Here is a 21,161-nt window from a genome sequence, read left to right on the forward strand (position 1 = left end):
CATATTTTGCAGATATGGGAAAAAGAAAAAAAATTTGAACTTGACAAGTTCCTCTAAAACATGATAGCAAATTAATAGCTCAGAAACAAACCTAGAGGATGAAGCATTAAAGTTATAGGCTTGAATTTTAACATGTGCATTTCAAGAAATATCAAGAAAATGCTTCTGTTTCTTTTTAAATATTTAGTTCATAAGCAGTAAGAATTCATTTGCATACCCGTCTGTTCAAATCTATACTAGAAGGAAAATGTAGTTAGATTATCTATGGACTGAGTCAACTGCATTAAAATGTATCAAAACAAGAGGCATTCACCTATGCCTGTGTGATAACTGGTCCTTTCATTGGTAGGTAGGTCAAATAACTATATAAGCATTTAAATATATTATTCCCTAGAGATGAAAGGTCTACACCATTCATAACATTTGAGGTTTGAGTAACATCTCCCCTAGCAGATTGTCATTTACATTCTCTTAGCTAGCTCTCTAAGTTAGCAAAAGTACTCATTTACAAGCAAACTGCCCTTAAGTGAGGGCACAGTTTGAGATGGTGTACAGGGAGAAACTAATCAGTCTACTGAGTAGAAGTGGCTGCTCTCTTAGATAAGGAATGATATGGGAGATATTGTGAGTACTGTATATTTCATCCACTGCACCCAGGGACCTATCTTATTGGAAAGAAACTGATTTTTCTCTCTTCAGGGTCTTGGGTTCAGTCTTTCCTAAATGTAAGTCAAACATTTTATGGGCAGGCATGGGAATTCCAATTTTCTATGTTGTCCAACAGATTACTCATGAAAACAGACGTTGCAAATTGAGGGGTCAGAACTGAAGAACAACTGAGCTCTAGGGGCAAAAGTCTTCTGCAGCAGCTAAGAAGGTTGAAGCAGAGAAAGGATTGTTTCTGGACTCCGCATTACCCCGAGGGAGGAGCAGCATCCTCCGGATTCGGTCATGTTCTGTGTTATGGCCCCACGCTGCATCCTACGCCTCTCCCTTGCTGTGCCATTTGCCAGAGTCATTTAGCACCTCTCCCCACATCATTGATGACGACTAACCCTTTCCTCTTTGTTAGCTGCTGGAGGTATTTCAGTGGGGCCTTCAGGAAACACTTGCAAACATTACCAGTTGGGTTTTTTTTTAAAGGCAGCTATCAAAGTGCTTTATTGTACATTAAAACATTCACAGCCCAGGCACTTGATGGTTTTCACCATGCTGGCCCCATTTCCTGGCGCTCCCAGGCAGTACTTAGCTTTTCACTTTCTAGCCCCACACTCTACATCTGCTATTCTAATGCCTTCATTCATCAGAAGACCGGCAGTTGTAAATTGTTCCAAAGCCCTTCCCACACATGTGCACGCACACGCGCATGCACACACACAAGCTTGCACATGTAAGTAAAGGGCTGTAGTTTCTCTAGCACTCATCTGCACTGTATGGAGAAGAGAGGCTATGAACAGTGAATCTATTTGGTTTGTCCATTTGTTGATGCTCTTTTAAATCTTTCAGTGGTTGCTTGATTCTTTAACTACTCTTTGAAGATCTGGAAAGTATAACAGGTATATCATCTCCTTGGTGGAGAATTAAGTGGTTTACTCTAGCAAGGCATTCCATTTGAGAGAACGCATGTTCGATTCCGAGGGTTCTAACAGTTTATAGCCTATGAAAGAATCAACTTCCCTCACTAGGTTAGCATGATGAAAGGTAGATCTGGATTGAGTTGCTGTGGCTTCTTCCGACAGGGTAGTCTTCAAGATGTTGGCATTTACAGACAGTCCCTGCCCACACACTCTGCTCCATATTGTATTTCATGCTGAACTCCTGCATCGTCAGGGCTGGAGATGATCAAACAATAACAAAGGAAACACACCCATGCTTTCTTTGAAGGAAATCCTAGGTTTGCAACTCATTACTCTCACATACTGGAATTTTGCTTTTGGTCCAAGGTTTTGAGTTTTAGAATTAGTTCCAAGCTCTTTTCTCTTGCCATCATTAATAATTTCGATTAGATAGTGTAAGGGAGGAAAAAAAATTTCCTCTACCACTCTAGTTTTCTTGGCTAATCTAATAATTAAATTGACATGAGACAGATTAACAGAAGAAAAGTAAATTTAATTATATACATATGGGAGCCCCAGGCTCCCCAACAGTCAGGCAACTGAGGATTATATGCTATCCTGAGCTAAGGAGAAGCGGGTAGGAGTCTGGGACTTCAAAGGGGACAAAGACAATTCACAGAAAGATGAGAAAAGCAAATGTTTGGTAAACAACTGTTTGCCATGCCATGCAGAGACAAAGGGACCCAGAGAATTTGAACAAGCAGGTCTTACTAAGTTCCCTGTAGTCTGCTGCACCTGTATCATTTTCTTTGCAGTTATCTATGGTGACAGCTCTCTTCCTGGAAAAGGTCCTGTTTCTAAATTATTTTAGGTAGTTGAGGGATAGGTAAAAAGAAACTTTCTGAGTCTTCTGTTTCTTAAAAATCATCAGATTAAAATAATCCTCATGCTGAAGAGACACCTTTGGGGGTGGCAAATTTTGTTCCCCTATGGTAGTTAATCAAGAGAGCAGAAAGGTAACTTGGGTGAGATGTGAAGTCCCTATTGGAGAACAATATTAATAATTAACATTAGGTCAGTGTCCCAGAGTCTAGCGAATGACAATTATTTATATAATTCTGCCAGATACAAGGTTAATCTTTATATGTAGCCTAGCATCATCATTTGGTACCTTGGGAAATTGTGGATAGTAATAACAACTACTCTTCATATGTATAGCACATTCCACTTTAAGAACTACTTTCTCAAGCATTACTTCATTTGAGTCTCAAAATAATCCTACGGCACAGGTAATAATATGATAGCTTTATCTCTTTTCTGTAGTGATAGAACTGTGGTTGGAAGAGGTAAAATAAATGGGGCTAGTACATACAGTTAATTCGCTTAAATTCCAAATTATATAACCTATCTCTTACACCAAACTATGATCTATCGGTCCTAGGTCTTAAATCTTAATTATAAGAAGTGTTTTACTATAGATACTTATAAATTTATCTTTTAGCCTCTTAAACCTCAAAAGTAGAATATAATTCTCTTCCTTATAAAGTAGCATGAGAAGAAAACTTTGGAGTTTTTTCCAGCTCTCATGATTACACTCACATGAGAGATGATACTCTATAGTAGAGTGGACCTATGTTCTTACACAAAAAATTGGAAAAGGTTATCCATCCATTCATTTGTGTACCCTTCCTTCCTTCCACTTAAAAATCTTAATTGAACACTTACAATTTATGTGCCAGGCACCTAAATGTGTAGCTAAAATAGCGACACTTTGAGGTCACACTGATGAAAGTTTGCTCAAGATATCAGCAGAGAACGTGGCAGAAAGAGCAGTTCTGTGCATGAGGGAAGGTATGTTCTAGATAGACAAGTGTCCTATCTCTCTGAGTTTTTTGGTTTGTTTATTTTTAACCTGAGAAATGAAAAGGTTAGATTGGATAATATCCAAGAGTTCTCCAACTCCAACATTTTATTAAATTGAATTTCTCTGAACAAATTGGATCTTTAAGAAGAGCTAAATAGTGTGCCTGGGTCTTAATAAGTATTCAATAAAGTATTGAATGAACCACTGGCAGGAACCTAAGAAACTCTATAAACCAGGATGCAGCATAGCCACATAAACCAGTTATGATGACTATATGGTAAAGACTTTCCAGGAAAAAGGATTTTTATTTCAATTTTTCTGAAATGTACAAATATCTGTAATGAAATACCCTTTGCAATGAAAGTGAGGCTTGAGTCATCCAACTTTAAAAATTAAATGTCTAACAGGTGATAAAAATGACAAGCAATAGGACATATTGGAGTACATGAGGTACCCCCATTTGGTGTAAAGCTGATTTGGCCTAACCTTATTGTTTTTCTGAAAGGGCCTGATGTGGCCGTTTTGCATGCGTTATATATCTGCTTTAAGCATTTCCTATGACCCAAGGACAAGAACAAACGCCCTTAAAATAAAGATGCGACTTCCCTCACATTAGCATTTCCTTAAGGAGAAGCATCTCTCCCTAGACTAGGAATTGATTGCTGTGCTCACCTGTGACCCCCCAGCTCACCTGTGACCACTGAACTTGAGACAGCAGACCTACTACCTGCTGTGTCCATCAATTGCTCTGCAGACAGAGCAGTCTCATGACTATTGTAAAAGAGACATTTCAGTCATGTGTGATACATGCTCTTTGATGGTATATAACCAATGTGTACACCCCCACTTCTTTGGAGTGCTCCATTCCTTTGTGGAAGGACTCTCCCGGGCTATAAGGTCCTCACGTTTGGCTCAGAATAAACTCAGCCCAATTTTAGTTTGTAGATTGGTTATGGATTATTTATGTTGACACAGGAAGAAGAACTAACACATCGTGAGCCCCTGCTATGTTCTCAGGCCTAAAATCAGGTACTTTGATGTCAATCAGCTCCTTATCGAGAATGCCTTATATCTTGCCTACTCAGATTGGCTCCCAGTTACTGGCTGTAAAGGTTAATTCTCTTACAGATGTTGTTAGTAATAACAACTGCACCTGTATTTTTTCTTTCTTCCCAACACAAATGCTTTGCTCTAAACAGACTGTTCTCTTCTGTTTTCTCAGATGACACATTCACTACCTCTTTCCCTGTGTCTCTCCTTCCCTGTATCTCTCCCTCCCTCATTTCTTCCTGTTTTTTCTTCCTTCCATAAATATTTATCAGGCATCTACTATGTACCAGGCACTATTCGTTTATGCTGTGGATACATCAGTGAACAAAACAAAGCTCCTGATCTTGTATTTTAATTAGAGACAACTGATAACTAGGTAAATACACACATGCCAGGTTGTTTTAAGTGTTATGATGGAAAATAAAGCAGTTTGAGGGCATGGAAGGCAGTGGTTCCTGTCCACCTCTGCTCCTTCTCTTTATCTGGCTGCTCTGTCTCTTGGAATTCTAACCACACTTCAGTGTCCAGCCCAAATCTCATCCCCCCATGAAGGCTTACCTGGTATTTGGGGTCCATATGCATGTCTTTTTATTTTTCCAAACTCTGCTTTTGCATTTATTGTTAGCACTTATTGTGTATTTAGAACATGATTACACTCTACCTGTTTTGTCAGTCTTAGCCTGGTCACCTCAGCTTGATTGCAAAGTCTTTGAGAGTGGGGATCGTAAATTATATTACTTTTATATTTCTCAGCACCTTGCTTCTGAGCAAACACATATTGAGTGCTCAACCGGTTCTCATAAAATGATGCAGTAATATGTTTTATAGAAACATGAAGATAGATCTTATGGAAAATATAGGTAAAATAATAAGCTTTAATTAAGCCCTGATGTGCTGGAAGCTGTGCAGAATAGAGAGTGAACATATTTTTTCCATTTTGAAACTAAAATGTCTCAGTGATATAAATTCTTATATAACTCGAAGCAGAGTTTCTTAACCCTTCTTGAGTCGTGGGTTTCTTTGCAATCTGTTGAAGCCTGTGAATCTATTCTCAAAATAACATTTTTAAATGTACAAAATAAAATAAGATTACAAAGGGGACTGATTATATTAAAATAAAGTTATCAAAATTTAAAAGATTTTGCTCTCATAATGCACACAGTTCCTCATCAATTTATTAAATAACAAGATCAAGTGGTGGATCTAAGCACCACCACACTGTCAGAGTGATGAGATAAATCATATGCCAGGATATCTGTAACAACGTGACATGAATATGCCTGTGATTTCTGCTGGTGACAAAATCATAAGTACTGTGAATTTTCGACAATGTTAAAAATAATAGGCAATGCTAAAAAATTTTGTCACAAATTAGTAAAAATAAAGAAGTAATTTTTCCTATCCAGGTTCACAGACTCCTTGAAACCTCTTGAGGGATTCTGGGATTGTGCATGTGTGACTGTGAATCTCAGGTAAAGAATCAGGATCCATAGTCTTCTATGATAGGGAGTCTTTAGAATTCAAATTTAAAAACAGTTCAGATTTTAGGAATCTTAAGTCCACTTTAATCCGTGGCATAAGATGCATAAACACGAATAACTTAGAGCATTTTGATGTACTGAAGGAAAACAAAATTAATCACAGAAATGTATACTGCAATTAAGCACAGCAGGTAGACAAAGATCCTGTGTGGATTTCAAATGATAGCACACATCAGTGCACCGACACACGTTGTCTTTCTATTTCTGCTGCAAAGAGGTCTTATTGGAAATAATTAAATATGCTAACGGAAACTGAGAAATAGAGCTGAGAATTTATGGAATATTTAGCCTTTTGCTATTTTATAAAATCTATCTAAGTTTTGGCTTCTTAACAGCAGGATCTACCTTGGGTTTAGATCCCAAGGTTTTCAGCGGATAAAGGGATTACATTTATTTAATGTGATCAAGTATCTTTATTCAAAATGGTAGAAGTTATCTGTTTTAGAAATTTCTTAGTTTTGCTTCAAGTCACAGACCCACTTGAGTCTGGCTAAATGGATACCATGCATAATATGAAGACCAGAGCTCAGTTTGGAAACCTAGAGGCTGTAAGGATGGTGAAAATGAAAAAACCAGCAAAGGGACCAAGAGGAACAAATTTGTGTAATCCATAGTAGTTGGCCAGACTCCCTACCTCATAGACTTCGGAGACAGCACTGTGTAAATTTAAAGCCTTGAAACTTCACTTTGATTCTGTAAGGTAAATCAACTTTCCTAAGGTGATTATATTTAGGTATAAATTTTGGTGAGAAAAATAGCTTCCCTTCTTGCATTCTGAATAAGGTTGGTAACGCTACAACAAACACATCTCTTCAAGCCATATTGCCTAGATAAGGTAAGAAATACATGAAAAGTCAGGAAAAAGAATCATTCATGATAAGCCCACTGTTGATTTTGAACAGAAGCTGTGTTGCCCTAGGTAGGCTGTGGGAGATAGGGGGCGACCTGCCTCAGAGGGCATTTGAGCAAGCTTATCTTCATGTGACCACAGAGACAAGATTTCAGAAACAGAAATCAAAGGAAAGTGTGTGAATTTCAAAAATAATCAAAGTTAGACATGTTTTTAGACAGAAGTAAGACACACACATTTCTCTACTGGTACTAGTTCAATTAATTAAATGAATCATGCAACCACTATTGTGGTGCCATGAAAACTAAGTCAAATTAGGAAAATTCATGTAATGTATTGTCACATGAAAAAGGAGACTATAAAGTTGAGTCAACATGGTGTAGGTATATATAAAAGATCCAGAAAAATCCAAATTAAGGGTTTAAATTATTGTGATGGTAAGACAATGAAAAAAATTTTAATTTTGTTAAGTACACAGTTAACATAAAATTAAGTTAGATGTCTTTATTCTCTTAAATTTTACAGTTATGGTGACACTTTCCCCCTAAATTAAAAAAGAAAATGACGCTATTGTATCAAGCCACAAGGAATGTTTCCTAATTACAAATTTGGTATCTGAAAGGAGATAAAACTGGTTTAAGTGTAGGTGCTATTCAATATTAGATTTATTATCATGACCAACTCATTTTGTCTCTCTGAGTCTTAGTTTCCTTATTCTGAAAGCTTTTGTGCAAACAGCTATTACAAAGACTAAATGTGTTAGTACATATGAAACAAAGTGCCTACCATTTAAAAATCCCCCAAAATATAATTCTTATTAGATAATTGTCTCAACTGGGTACTTCAGAAGGCATATGGTCTTGGTGGCCAAAATTCTAATATAAAAACTTCTGTGCATGTGCTCACAAAGTAATTTCTGCATTCAGTTTATTCAGGGAGAACTCTGGGCTCTACGAGAAAAAACGTATTGTTACAAGAAGTTTCTCAAATTTTAATTTATAAAACAGACAAAAAACAAGTATTCTCAGACTTTATCAGCCTGTGGTTATGAATAAGATATCACTAACATTGTGTAGCTAAGTATTGTGGGTGGTATGCATCCATTTCTTTTTCTTTTTCTTTTTTTTTTAAGTGAGGAAGATTGGCCCTGAGCTAACACCTGCTGCCAGTCTTGCTTTGTTTTTTTTTCTCCCCAAAGCCCCAGTACATAGTTGTGTATCCTAGTATAAGTCATTCTAGTTCATCTATGTGGGATTCCACAATGCCGCCACAGCATGGCTCCATGACCGGTGTGTAGGTCTTCACCCAGGATCCAAACTGGCAAACCCTGGGCCCCCAAAGCAGAGTGCACAAACTGAACCACTTGGCGGACCCCAGAATGCATCCACTTCTTGATGAAGATACCGGGCACCCTTGTCTGTGGTCAGAATCAAGTCTGTACCTCTGGGTGTTATCCTTCTCTCTTACTCGGACTCCCTGGGCATGCTCTCTACTGCCTAAATACGTTCTGCTTCTCAGCGTCCCCTGACCTTCCTCCAGGACAATGGAATCTACCCAGGCAGATCCTCTAAGCTTTCCCAAAGTGCCAAGCTGAGCAGAAAAGAGGAGATTGACCCAAACTTAATAGAGGCCAGAACTTGTGCCTGGGCCCTGATAAGACAGGTCCCTTTGCTCTCACCGTTTAGGACCTCAGCTCCTCCTTCCCTTCCTTCTCAACTCCCTGCCAAACAAAGAAACAACAAAAGCAAATTTGAATATCTTCTCTTCACTAGCCTCACAGGGTTCCCAGGTTCCACAACCCATTCCCAGATGAGACCGGATGGTCCCTGGGCTTCCTTACTAGAGTGGCCCTGTAGAATAACGTAGGTTCTCTGTTGGAGCTCCACGGAACTTTCCACCCACCCTTAGCCAAGTTCCCATCTGGTAGAGACAGTCCAACCACAAGGTGACAAGGCATATTTATTTAGAATTTTCGTTTCCCTAATCTGGCTGCACAGAAAGGGGAGTGCTTGCTTGTTCATGGAAGCCAAACATCTCATTTTCTGGTCCTAGAAAATTAGTGTCCTTTTATTCAGAATGAGTTGATGTTAAGTCTGTGATTAAAAATAAATTTCAAGTAAACTGGTTTCTGGGGGCAGAATCCCATGGCAAAGGAGGTACAGTGAATTCTAAACGTGACGTACTTTAAAACTGTTATGAGACAGTGTTTTTAGCAGTTCTACAGATGATTAAAAAACCATTTTCTAAAATATTCTCACTGGAGTTTTTTTTTAAAGAAAACATTTAATTGCTCCAATCAAGCATAACTACTTTCTGCTTATGGTGTAATGTGGATACTCTGATCACACGGTGTGTGGCTATTTGTCATAATTTTATAAGTGTATATTCCCCACTGCCGTGATTGGCTATCATTAATTGTGAATAATTCCCTGCTCGTTAAAGAACTGCAAAAAGGTGGAAAAACAAGGGCCGGCAAACAAAAGGAGGATGGGAAGGCTCGTTTGAGTCCTCTCCGTACATGCACGTTACACTTCCCGAGACCTTATAAACTACATCGGCTTGGGAGGCATTTAAAAATGACACAAACAAGTGACAAAAACCAGCTTTTCAGGATTTCTTGGTAAAAAACTGAGCAAGCCTAATGCTTTCTCTGCTTCAGGTAGCAATTACTTTAGCAACTCAAACAAGCTTTACTTTGAAACGTTTAAACCTACTGCAACCCTCTCTTCCTCGTGTAGGTTAAACCATAGTGACAGGAAACAGGAAACTACACAAGGATTGTCCCAAAGGGACCATTTCAGAATATAGTAATACCATTATCCAGTTAGGAACATCAAATCCTTACAATACGCAAACGGTTTAGAAGACGTAATATGCAGAAGTACCGTTTATCTAAGCAGCTTAATAAGCTCCTCAATATGAATAAGTTGTCTAACGCCAGTAAGAATGAAAACAATCCAGGTTTATTTGGAATAGAGAAAATTCAGGACGATGAGAGCAGAGGACTGCTCTAATCACGAACATGCGCAGTCAGCTGGCTGTAACACTTCGTCTATTGTCTTGGTATAATGCAAACATCTTATGCATTTAAACTCTATATGGAGTTGCCCACTCCCCTTTTCATCATCTCCATTCCTCCCAGGTGAGGTCTTCTGTCTGTTCTTCTCACTCCTACATCTGCTTTCTGTGCTTCTGTGTGTGGAACGCACCCTTGTTCTGCAAACTCTCCCACCTATGATTCAAACAGTTCCTGAATTCCCAGCACTTTATCCGTGAAACCTTATATAAATCAATCCAGAAACGCTCACAGAACGCTCTTTGGCCTTCCTGATGAAGCGGCAGGGAGAGTGACAGCCGCTGGCTGGCTGGGAACATGCCACTGACACGGCTGCCTCTTCACACCTCAGACCAATGAATGACTACCTCCACAAGCACTTTCGGAAATATTTTGCTTACTCACATAATTTATGTATTTGTTGACATTTTCCTCATTTATATATTCGTTGATGCTTTCTTATTTTTTGAATTAAATCAATAACTGTATACTAGTCCCTTATTATCTGCAAGGCACTGCTATCTAAATCGATGCTGAATATTACTATGCTTATACATAATTTTCCATAGCATCTATATTGTAGTTACTGCTACTATTCCCAACATCATCATCATCAAGTCCAGGTGTCCTGGACTTGGATCAGACAAAGAATGGCATCGAAGTCTCCATAACAAGAGCCAGCTGCTTTCACATATCTTCATGTAATCTTCCTCCATGTCTCCGTTCTCTTTGTGTGTAAGCATGCGTGTGTGCATGTGTGATTCTTCTTGTTTTCACCCAATAGCCTGCATAAGTAGTGGCCCCCAAGTCAAACTCCAAGTGCCCCAACTATGCAGACCTTCAAATTTCTTGATTCTCTCCTTTCATGCGCCCTCTTGATCTCACCGTTGCCTTGTCATTGTAGTTACCTGATTTTTGTTTTTTGCCTTTTGTTTTGGTTCCTGTTATTGGTTACACACTTGCCCTTTGGAACTGATAGACAGATATGGTTTCTCTCTGGATTTAATTCTCATTTGTCCTTGAACATAGTTGACCTGTGTGCTCTGGTTCAGTTTCTCTCTGGCTGTTTCTGGTCATTCCATAGCCTCATCTATTCGCAGATCTCAGGGTTCCACATTGGCTAGTGCTGAATGGGAATCCTAAGGCGGTGGACAGGCAGTGGTTAAGCGTTATCCATTAGCTAGGTGATGAAAAGACAACTACAAATAAAACACAATCTCTGTTTCTGAGGACTTGATAGCCCCGTTAAAAAGATTACCTTGTAAATACTAGTGAATAATATGATAATACTACAACAAAAGAAAGTACAAATTGCTATGGCTGCTCGGGAAAAGAAATAGTGTCTCAGTAAGGAATATTTTGAAAACATTTAATTAAACTAAAGAGAAAAGACCGTCCACATTGAAGAGTTACCTCAATTACATAAATATATAAACTAAAACTGGAAATTTCTTTGATCAGATAGAATTATCACATATTATGCAGCTTCTTCCTCATCAATTTATTTACAAACCATGTTTATTCAGATGCAACTAGAATAGTGTCCTTGTTTTAACAAAAAGAATAAACATTTAGAGTCAGTTTAGAGGAAAGATGTGGTGACAAGCTTAGCGAAGTTGGGAAGAGAGCTGAGCACATAAAGATGTGAGAATTCTGTTGAATTTATTTCATTGGTTGGAGCTTTTCCTTCTAGGCACCCACGTTTTCTTCTGAGGCAAGCTGAATTTCACACGTTTGTTTGAAATATGGATGTTTTTGCCATCACGTGGAGATAGCTAACTGTACAAATTATTTAAAATATTTACCACTATTTAAAAAGAAATTCTTCCAAACTGCTGCATTCCTCTAGCCAAGACCTTTAAAAGAGAGAGAGTTCTAAACAAGCATGAGGGAGGGAGAAATGGATCTAGGAAGTCACAGGGCCCGGCAGCATTACATAAAGACAATTGTTACACGGATCTAGTGATATAACCTGAAAGGACTTGGTAAAAACCAAATTGGGGGTGAAATTCATTGGTTTGTAATGAGTTTGACTGGACACGTGAACTGATGGGGGCTGTTTGTAAATTGAAAGCCATTATGAAAACAAATTCGTGTGTTAACTTGCATAATTAAAAATATTATTAAAAAGACGTAATAGAGGAGTCCTTGTTTAACCGCTCAACTTGGTTAAAGGTTCAATTTTGGAAGACATGGATGTATTCTATTGTGTCCACAAGTCACAAAGACAATGAATTCAGTTGGCTTCACCAAGTTCAGGTAACTCTTCTAAACAATCCTGGATCAAGTTCTTTATCTCAGAACTATCAACAGAAGAGTCAGGATGAAGTAAATCAAAACTGCCTAAATCTTGTACAGAATATTAAATGACTAAAGCAAGTACATAAAATGCTTCAATTGTGACGTGGGTGTGCTGTGTAGTGAGATTTCCTCCTCACTGGTTATGGCTAGAGCCTTTATCCAGAAATGAGTGTCACTGTTTAGAATTTTGTGGAAGTCTTGGATCCATTCAATTCATCACACAGGTTCCTACCAGAGCCCTTTATTTTTGAGTTGCATCAAACTTCTATTTTGATGCTCATTTTGGAGACTATTCCCAAATTCATCATCACAGGCTCAGCATTCTACCTTTATACTGTAGCTGTTTTTAGTGCAGCAACTGCGATAGATTTTTTTGATTAACTTTTTTGTTATTCTTGTCACTGTACATGTTTGTTGTATGAGAACTGGTTGCATTTGCTGTGTAATTAGTATTGGAAGCAATTTACTCTTGTAGCTTCGCTTTTCCGAAACTAGGAGGAGCAAAATCCAGGGGTTTAATAGGCGAGATGAAAAAAACTTTACACTATAAAAAAGGTAGAACTTATCTTTACAGTTTTTCTTTTCTAATGTCTTACTTTAAAGAAAAACTAAGTTCTTTTTTTAAGCTGAATCTGATAACTTATAGCTAAGAATTTAGTGAAGTAATAAAACCGAACTCCCTATGCAGCACCAGGTAATTTGCAAAGGAAAAAAAGCAGTGCTTTATCAACACATACCCACACATGTGTGCAAATCCACCTGTAACGAATACGTCAGCCGGATTAGAGAGTAGAGTGCAGGAATTGGAAAAGGTGTGGTCTCCCTCCTCCTAGTCAAGGCCAACGTCATTTCCATCTCTTGGTCACACATCTCTTCCTTACCTTCAACCCTCCTCTCCACTAGATCTTCCTCTTTAGGATATACAGACAGGATGAAATGCTTCCCGTTCCGAAACAAAACCCAAGCAAAACAAACACTGCTATCCCCTTGACCCTGTATTCCCTTCTCTCCACCCCCTTCTGGGCTCTTTATGTCATCTAACCCTCTCAGACACGGACAGAGGAGGAAGAAGTCTTCCTATGAAGAGTAGTCTACACTTAAGGTCCTTAATTCCTTACTTCCCGTCTGAGTCAACACAGCAGAGTTTCTTCTCGCCACCACTCTGTGTAAACTGATCTCCTTGAGGTGACAATCTAACTCGCAAACTAAACAGGCACTTTTAGCCGTTATCTTGCTAGACCGTGGATTTCACTTACTGTTATTGAGTAGTCCTCCTTGGAACTGTTCTCTTGACTTCATGACATCAGAATTTTTAGTTCTCACTCCTTCCTTTATTTCTTTCTGAGTCTCTTCTTAGCTCACCATTTTACACGTGGTATTTCTTTTTTTTTTTTTTTCCCTAAACCCACTTCTTTTTCCATTATTTTTCTTCCTGGACAAACTCATGGCTTTGCTGTTATTTATATATACAAACTTGATTTATACCTTCAAACAGAACCATTCTCCTGCAATATAAACCTTCATATCCAGGGGCCTACCTGATGGAACTACTTAAAAGACTCCAAGGAATTTTAACGTCACTAAGTCAAAGACGGAATAAACAAACTTCTTCCCTCAAAATGTGTTCTTAATCTTGTGCTCCCCATCCCAGTTGGTGGTTCTAACAGGGTCACCCAAGTAAGAAATTTGTAGTCATTATTGATTCCTACCTCTCCCTAGTGCTAGTATTATCAATTGATATTAGTAATCAATGATTTTACCTTAAAAATAATGTATTATTCTTTCACTTTCTCTCCATGCCTATTACCACTGCCCGCCTTGGCTTTGGTCTTTCTTGGGACTAACATAGCAGCCTCATAATCAGTCTCTTTGCCTTTATTCTTGGTCCATTTATCTTTTCATTTTTTTTCTTTCTGCTTTTTCTCCCCAAAACCCCCCAGTACATAGTTGTGTATTTTAGCTGTAGATCCTTCTAGTTGTGGCATGTGGGACACCACATCAGCATGGCCTGATGAATGGTGCCACGTCCATGCCCAGGATCCGAACCAGCGAAACCCTGGGCCGCCGAAGCTGAGTTTGAGAACTTAACCACTCGGCCACAGGGCAGGCCTCTCTTGGTCCATTTAAACCTGTATTTCACGATCCTTACACAGTAACAATGCTTGAGTAAAGCCTGACTCATGCCATAGCTTCCCAGTGTCTATGACAGAAATTTCAAGTTTCTTAGAATGGCAGAAAAGGCCCTCCTCTATCTGACTGTGTCTACCACTGGCTTCAATGTCTCTCATGCCTCACTTCAAACACAAGTTTTAGCTTTACTAACCTATTTGCAGACACCTGCAAGTTTTGCACAGCTTCTCATTTGTGTGCTCTCCTTACCCAGAGCGTCTTTCTCTAGTCCTTCTCTTTTCTCATTCAGCTAGTTCTTACTCATGCTCATAAGACCCAACTCTGGGGACAATTTCACCATAAATTTTCCTTTACTCCTTCTGGGCTCCAGAGGTCTCGCTCTGTGTGCTTTCAAAGCAGTCCATGCAGGTCCTTTCCACATTCTAAATGCATTTATATATATGAGGGACTCAAGAGTAGGGACACTTTCAATGATATATCTTGGAACTTTAGAATGTGAGATTTCTTCAGAAAACTTATGCAATATCTTCCAAATAAAACTACAGGTGTCAATTTTTTGTTGTTGTTTGAGGAAGATTAGCCCTGAGCTAACATCTGCCACCAACCCTCCTCTTTTTGCTGAGGAAGACTGGCCCTGAGCTAACATCTGTGCCCATCTTCCTCTACTTCATATGTGGGACGGCTGCCACAGCATGGCTTGACAAGCGGTGTGTAGGTCTGCACCTGGGATCCAAACCAGCGAACCTCAGGGCACGGAAGCAGGACTTGCGAACTTAACTGCTGCACCACTGGGTTGGTCCCTAACACTCCTCTTTTCTGCTGAGAAAGACTGGCCCTGAGCTAACATTCATGCCCATCTTCCTGTACTTTATATATGGGACACCTGCCACAGCACGGCTTGCCAAGTGGTACGTAGGTCTGCACCCAGGATCTGAACCCACGAACACCGGGCCACTGAAGCGTAACGTGGGAACTTCACTGCTATGCCAACTGGCTGGCCCCTATAGGTGACAATATTATATAAATGACATTATAGTTGTTATAGATTTTTTTTTACAAAAAATCAAAGTAAAAATTTTGATGGTATAAAAACTAAAATGCTTTGAAAATATAAGCTTTTCTTAAAGCAATTTAGGCCACATAGATGCAAATTCATGTTTGCTTTCTCTGTGGGGTCTAGACAGAGATTTGCATAAAATTATAGTATATCAAGGGTGACTGGGACCTTAAAGTTCATCTAGGTCCACCAAATAGCAGCTGTTTGAATCTCTTCTACAAAATCCCACCAACTGCTCACCAACATGCACTTCAACACCTCGTTCTTGAAGGACTCACTTCCCCTAAGATAACCAACCAAAAATTCAAGCATTTTCACTGCTTAGAGGGTTTTTCTGCAACAAATCAAAATCTGTCTTCCCGAAAAGCCTGCACATTGTCCCCATGTCTCTTCTCCTTACGGTCAAGCAGAACCTCTCTGCTCCTTTTCTATTTGACATTCCTTCAAAAGGAATAATCTATTCAGTGCTATAGGATCATTTCTTCTCCAAGCTTTTTTGTGTTTCTTTTGGTGAGAAAGATTGGCCCTGAGCTAACATCTATGCCAGACTTCCTCTATTTTGTGTGTGGAATGCTGCCACAGCGTGGTTTGATGAGTGGTGTATAGTTTTGTGCCCGGGATCCGAAACTGCGAACCCCAGGCTGCTGAAGCAGAGCATGAACTGAAACACTACACCACCGGGCCAGCCCCTTCTCCAAGTTTTTTTTAAATCTTTTTTGGGTGATTCCATTTTAGGTTCCCTTCATTGATCATTCTCCAGGATACATTTCCTCCAGTGTTTATTTCCTTTTAAAAAGTCTGACTCTAGACCTGAATCCAACGTTCCAGGAGGTTCTGATTGCACACGAAGAAACAAGCCCATCGCCTCCTCCATTCTAGTTGCTACATTTCTATCAATGTCTCAAAGGTGCAGGTGATCTATATTGGTAGGTATATTGTATTATCGATATCCTAAATAAAGTAATTAATATGAAAGCAGTCTCTTTTGTTTCAATGGATAGTTACACAGGCCAGGAATTATCATTCATGATGCTTTTGCGGTGTTTCCCATGATGCAGAACAGGTCTGTGCTACAGAGAGTACCAATTAATCCCCATACTGCTTCTTTTCTGACATCCAACTCATCCATCCCCTTCTTATATGTTCCACCCTATTTCTGCCACCCCTGACTACTCCTGTGGCATTCTCTTATCTCTACAACATCCCGTTTTTCCTCCTTCTTCATGATCTGCTGTTCAAACTCTCTATTCTCTCTATGTGCTGCTTTCACCTTCCTGACCTGCCTCCTACCATTCAGCCATCTATGTATTCAGTAAGTATGTTTTGATTTCTAACAATGTGGTAGGGTACTGTTAGCTCATCCTTGCAATAGACTCAACGGATGCCTTCATCTTGCCAAATCAGATCAAGGTCACTCAAATCATCAAAGAGGAGTACTTGATTGGGCAAATAGTGAGAGTTAGGGTGAAGCAAGGGTGCCAGTGATCAGAGAGAAACCTGGAATGCCAAGGGAAGTCGGTGAAGGAATGTGATGTGAGTGACGATGTGAAAAGAGAGTAATGGAACCTAGAAGATGCTGTCACTCTCTCATGTACAGGGCTCTTAACCAAATAATAAGTCATGTGAACAAGATACTTTGGGGGGTTGGGGGGCAGGGGTTAACAGCACAAACTAACAGGTTATATGTAATATGATGTATTCATAATTTGAAATATCGTGCAGCCATTAAGAATCAATTTTCCAATAATATTTAATATTTATGAGTATATTCCCAATGTAATATAAAGGGGGAAATCTTTAAATAGTTGTATAAGGTGATCCTAATTTCACAACTTGTAGTAAATATAATAAATTCATGAGAATATTTTATATTGTTTTTATAAATAAAAAGAGAAAAAGCACAGAAATTGACCAGTCCAATGTCAATCTTTAGTATAAAAAGTTCATAAGTGCAATAACTCTCTGGAACTATCGTACCAAAGGAGCATATTCTTCTTCCATTTAAATAAACTCCACACATTTCTACAGATTTAAAAAGAAGAAACTAACTAGAATAGCAGAATTATGGATAATTTTAACTTCTTTATATATTTCTCTATTTTTCTTATTTTCTATAATGCAATACAATATGACTTACATTGCTGACTACAGAAAATAAATGCTATTAAATATAAGATGGCCCCAGAGACAAACTCAATTAATACCTAAAAAATCAACTAGATTATATGGTTCATAGGTTAGATATCACATGGAAAATACATAAAAGTTGTACTCATAGTTTAATTTCAATTTTTATGTTCTAGTATATAAAATATTACGGAATGTCAAACATACATAAATAAAAGATGACGTGTGAATTTAACATTTATGTTTATGAAATAACCACCACCTATCTTTATGAAAAAAGTATCATTTTCTCCCCATCTCCCTCTTATAACACAGCCCAATCATTCAAGCATACTTTTAAATAGCATTTCTTGTATTTGAAAAGTTATTGAGTAATCAAACAGTGACCTTTAGTGCTCCACCAAGAAATGCAATTCCGCTTGGTATGGCATCCAAGCTAATCAATATCCTATTATGATCACAGACGGCAATTTTACGACTGAGACTCAGTAGCTAAGATACCACGTGCACCTTTGCTTCCTCTGATGCCAGAAATTTGGTGGCTTTGCATAGAAAACCATTTTAAGTAAGAACATCAATTTGCTTCTCTTTTTGAACAGGACAATGAAGTTTTAGTTTCTAATTCTCTCATGATGTTAAGAGAATAAGGGTGTATTAGGTATCATTACCTCATACAGACTCATTCATTACAAAGACTGAAGCTACATATATGAATATCCCTTCATCTTGTCTATACATTCTGAATAGATCTGTAAAAATTGCTGTGTGTCATACTGCCTGTGGATTAGAGCAAAGGAATGCTGAGAGATACCCACATGTAGAGTTGATTTCATTATTAAGCTGCACTAACTGGTTATCTACTCAGTTATTAAGATAATTGATTAGTTCATTAATAATGACCAAACCAGTCATGGACATGACTACAGATATATTTGAAATGCAAGTAATGCACTTGAAAATCTGGCAGTTTTAGAAACGCAATCCAGGCAAAGTGTTGTCTGTTGATTTTAGCCTAAATGGGCTTCTATGGCAAAGTGAGATCTATTGGAGATTATGGCACAAACTATCAGTTGACTCACTGATAAATTCCTATCACAGTTGAGAGAGTAAAGGACAACTTATTCTAAATATTTATATAACCAAACATTTATAGGGTTCCCGACATTGCATCTTGGATAAGGCATACTTTGGGGATTCACCAGTAGAATAGATGTTTCAGAATATTACTTGAGCAGTTATTTTTGAACATTAGAAATGAATGATAAATTCATCTCAAAAATTAAATACAAATATCAAGAGGAGAAAGGAGTAGACTTTACCACCACTAACAACAACAAGATGGATATTTGGGGAAAACTTTCATGCTGCTAGCTCAATTTTTGTTTTCAGTTTCATTGAAATGTAATTGACATACAATACTGTCTAAGTTTATGGCATACAACATAACGACCTCACATATATATATTGTAAAATGACTACCACAGTAGTTTAGTTAACATCCATCACCTCATATAGTCACAAAAAAATACTACTAGCTAAATTAACCAAGAAAATGAACCTGTGAAGACTTGAACATCATCACTAAAAACAAAGACTGATCTTTACAAAAGCATTACTGGCCTTTCTAGCTACTAAGTTTTAGGGGGAAAATTTTTTAATGTCTCTTACTATGTATGGCGCTTAAAGAAACCAGACAAAATAAGCAAAAAACTTTTCAATATCCTGAACAAGGGCCACAGTTCTATCATGTATATTCATTTCTTTAGTGTATGTTCCTATAATCTTTCGTTACAATAACAAGTAAAACTACAAAATTATCATGTCACTCTGAATTTGAAGAGGTTTGTCTTCTGTTCTGACTACTATACCCTCAATTGCATAAGCTTCTTTAAAAGTACGTTGAGCCAATATCTATCCTGTGTAAGGGAGTTTCGCATTTCTCTCAGAGAGTCCTAATAACGCCTTGCCCTTTTGAGTCATCAGGATTAAAGAAGAAATCCTAGGGGCAGGAGTGCAGAATCCTTACTGAGGATTATGCTCTGAAAAAGGATTGAAAATAACAATAACTAATTCTTACTGAGTGCTTGCTCTTGGCAATCCCTGTTCTAACTACTTTATATGTGTTATTTTCAATTCTCACACCTATTATGGGGTAGGTGTTATTATTTTCCTCCTGTTACAGATGAGGAAACTGGGGCACAGAAAGATTAAATGATTTGTGCAACATTACATATCCAGGAAGTGCCTGAGCCAGCCGTGTTTGAATTTCTGTCTTCAAAGTCTGTCTTCAGAGCCCACCTAACACTGTCCCTCTGTCCCTCTGGGTACATGGGTTTCCCCCCGTCATGGAGCTATGCAGCGAGGAGTAAACTGCCTCCTCCTCACAGTCATTAGCTCTTTCAGACAGGCGTAATTTTGTCTCCTGGGATAAAGACGCGACACGAAAACTTTAACAGCAGCAAGTAGGGCTTTGATTTGACTCTTTTTATCAGCAGGCGTGTGATCTAGTGCCCTCTAGAGGGCAAAAGAGGAGATTATGGGCCATGCAGTTTTTTACAAATATAAGCAGAAAAATTGCATTAAGAAATATGGACATTAAGGTGTTTGAGAAACTTATACTCCTATTATTCAATCTCTGTCTCTCTCGAAAAAGTTACTCATCTTCCTGTAATGTGGAAAGGATAATGTGTTCTGGATGTTGTGCAAATGAGCCACACCCAAGACAGTAATATTAAAATAAAGAGCATTAGAAAATACGTAGAAAAATATTAAAATATCAAAAATAATCATTTAGGCAGTACAATTTCACAGCTGTATGATTTGAAGACACCAAAAATTACTTTAAGCATCCCAAATAAAAGGGAAGATGATTAGTGAAAAATCCATTGTTCTCTTGCACAGAGCCTTGGTATCGCTCCAATCAACAGGAAATCAGGTCATCTGCACAGTGCATAGAGATACACACCAACCACAAAACCCGTCCTGGTTTTCAAGAGATCTGATCTCTCTAGAAACCAGTGTTTTGAGGATGCCGAAAATAAAGACACTTTTTCTCTAAGGCAGAGAAAAATATATCACTAATATTTTAGGTAATTGGTACTCCTTAAGTACTTGATAAATTAGTGAATGAATTCTAGTTCTAGTTAGACTATAAAGGTCAAATGCTCTTTAGTTCTTTTTTTATGTATTGTCTAACTTCTCACCCATCTTTGTTGTACTAATGAAATGAAGATATCCATCATGATGTAACTGTGAGCTGAGGGGAGCTAAATTACCTTCATCTGGCACCATTCCAATATACTATAAATGAGGTAATTGTCCTTGACTATAAAATTTGCATTTTCAAGACTTAATTGCTATCATTACATCTTTTGTAATTCTATTAATTTAACTGACTGGAGCGTTTGGTTTTTATGGTTAAAAATTTGCATTAAAACATTGTACATCTAAATAGAATTTTAATATTTTTATCAAGAGCTCTGTACAGTGATCCTAGAGGAGCTAAATAATTTCTCAAGAAAAAGAAGGAAGCTGTCAACAGCAGGTTTTTACCTTCAGTGATCATTAACAGACCTTCAAGTCACCTGGCAAAGGCTTCATTCTGGGATTTGAGAAATCACTGAAGCTGCG

This window comes from Equus asinus, chromosome 8 (genome assembly GCF_041296235.1).
Source record: "Equus asinus isolate D_3611 breed Donkey chromosome 8, EquAss-T2T_v2, whole genome shotgun sequence".
Lineage (NCBI taxonomy): Eukaryota > Metazoa > Chordata > Mammalia > Perissodactyla > Equidae > Equus > Equus asinus.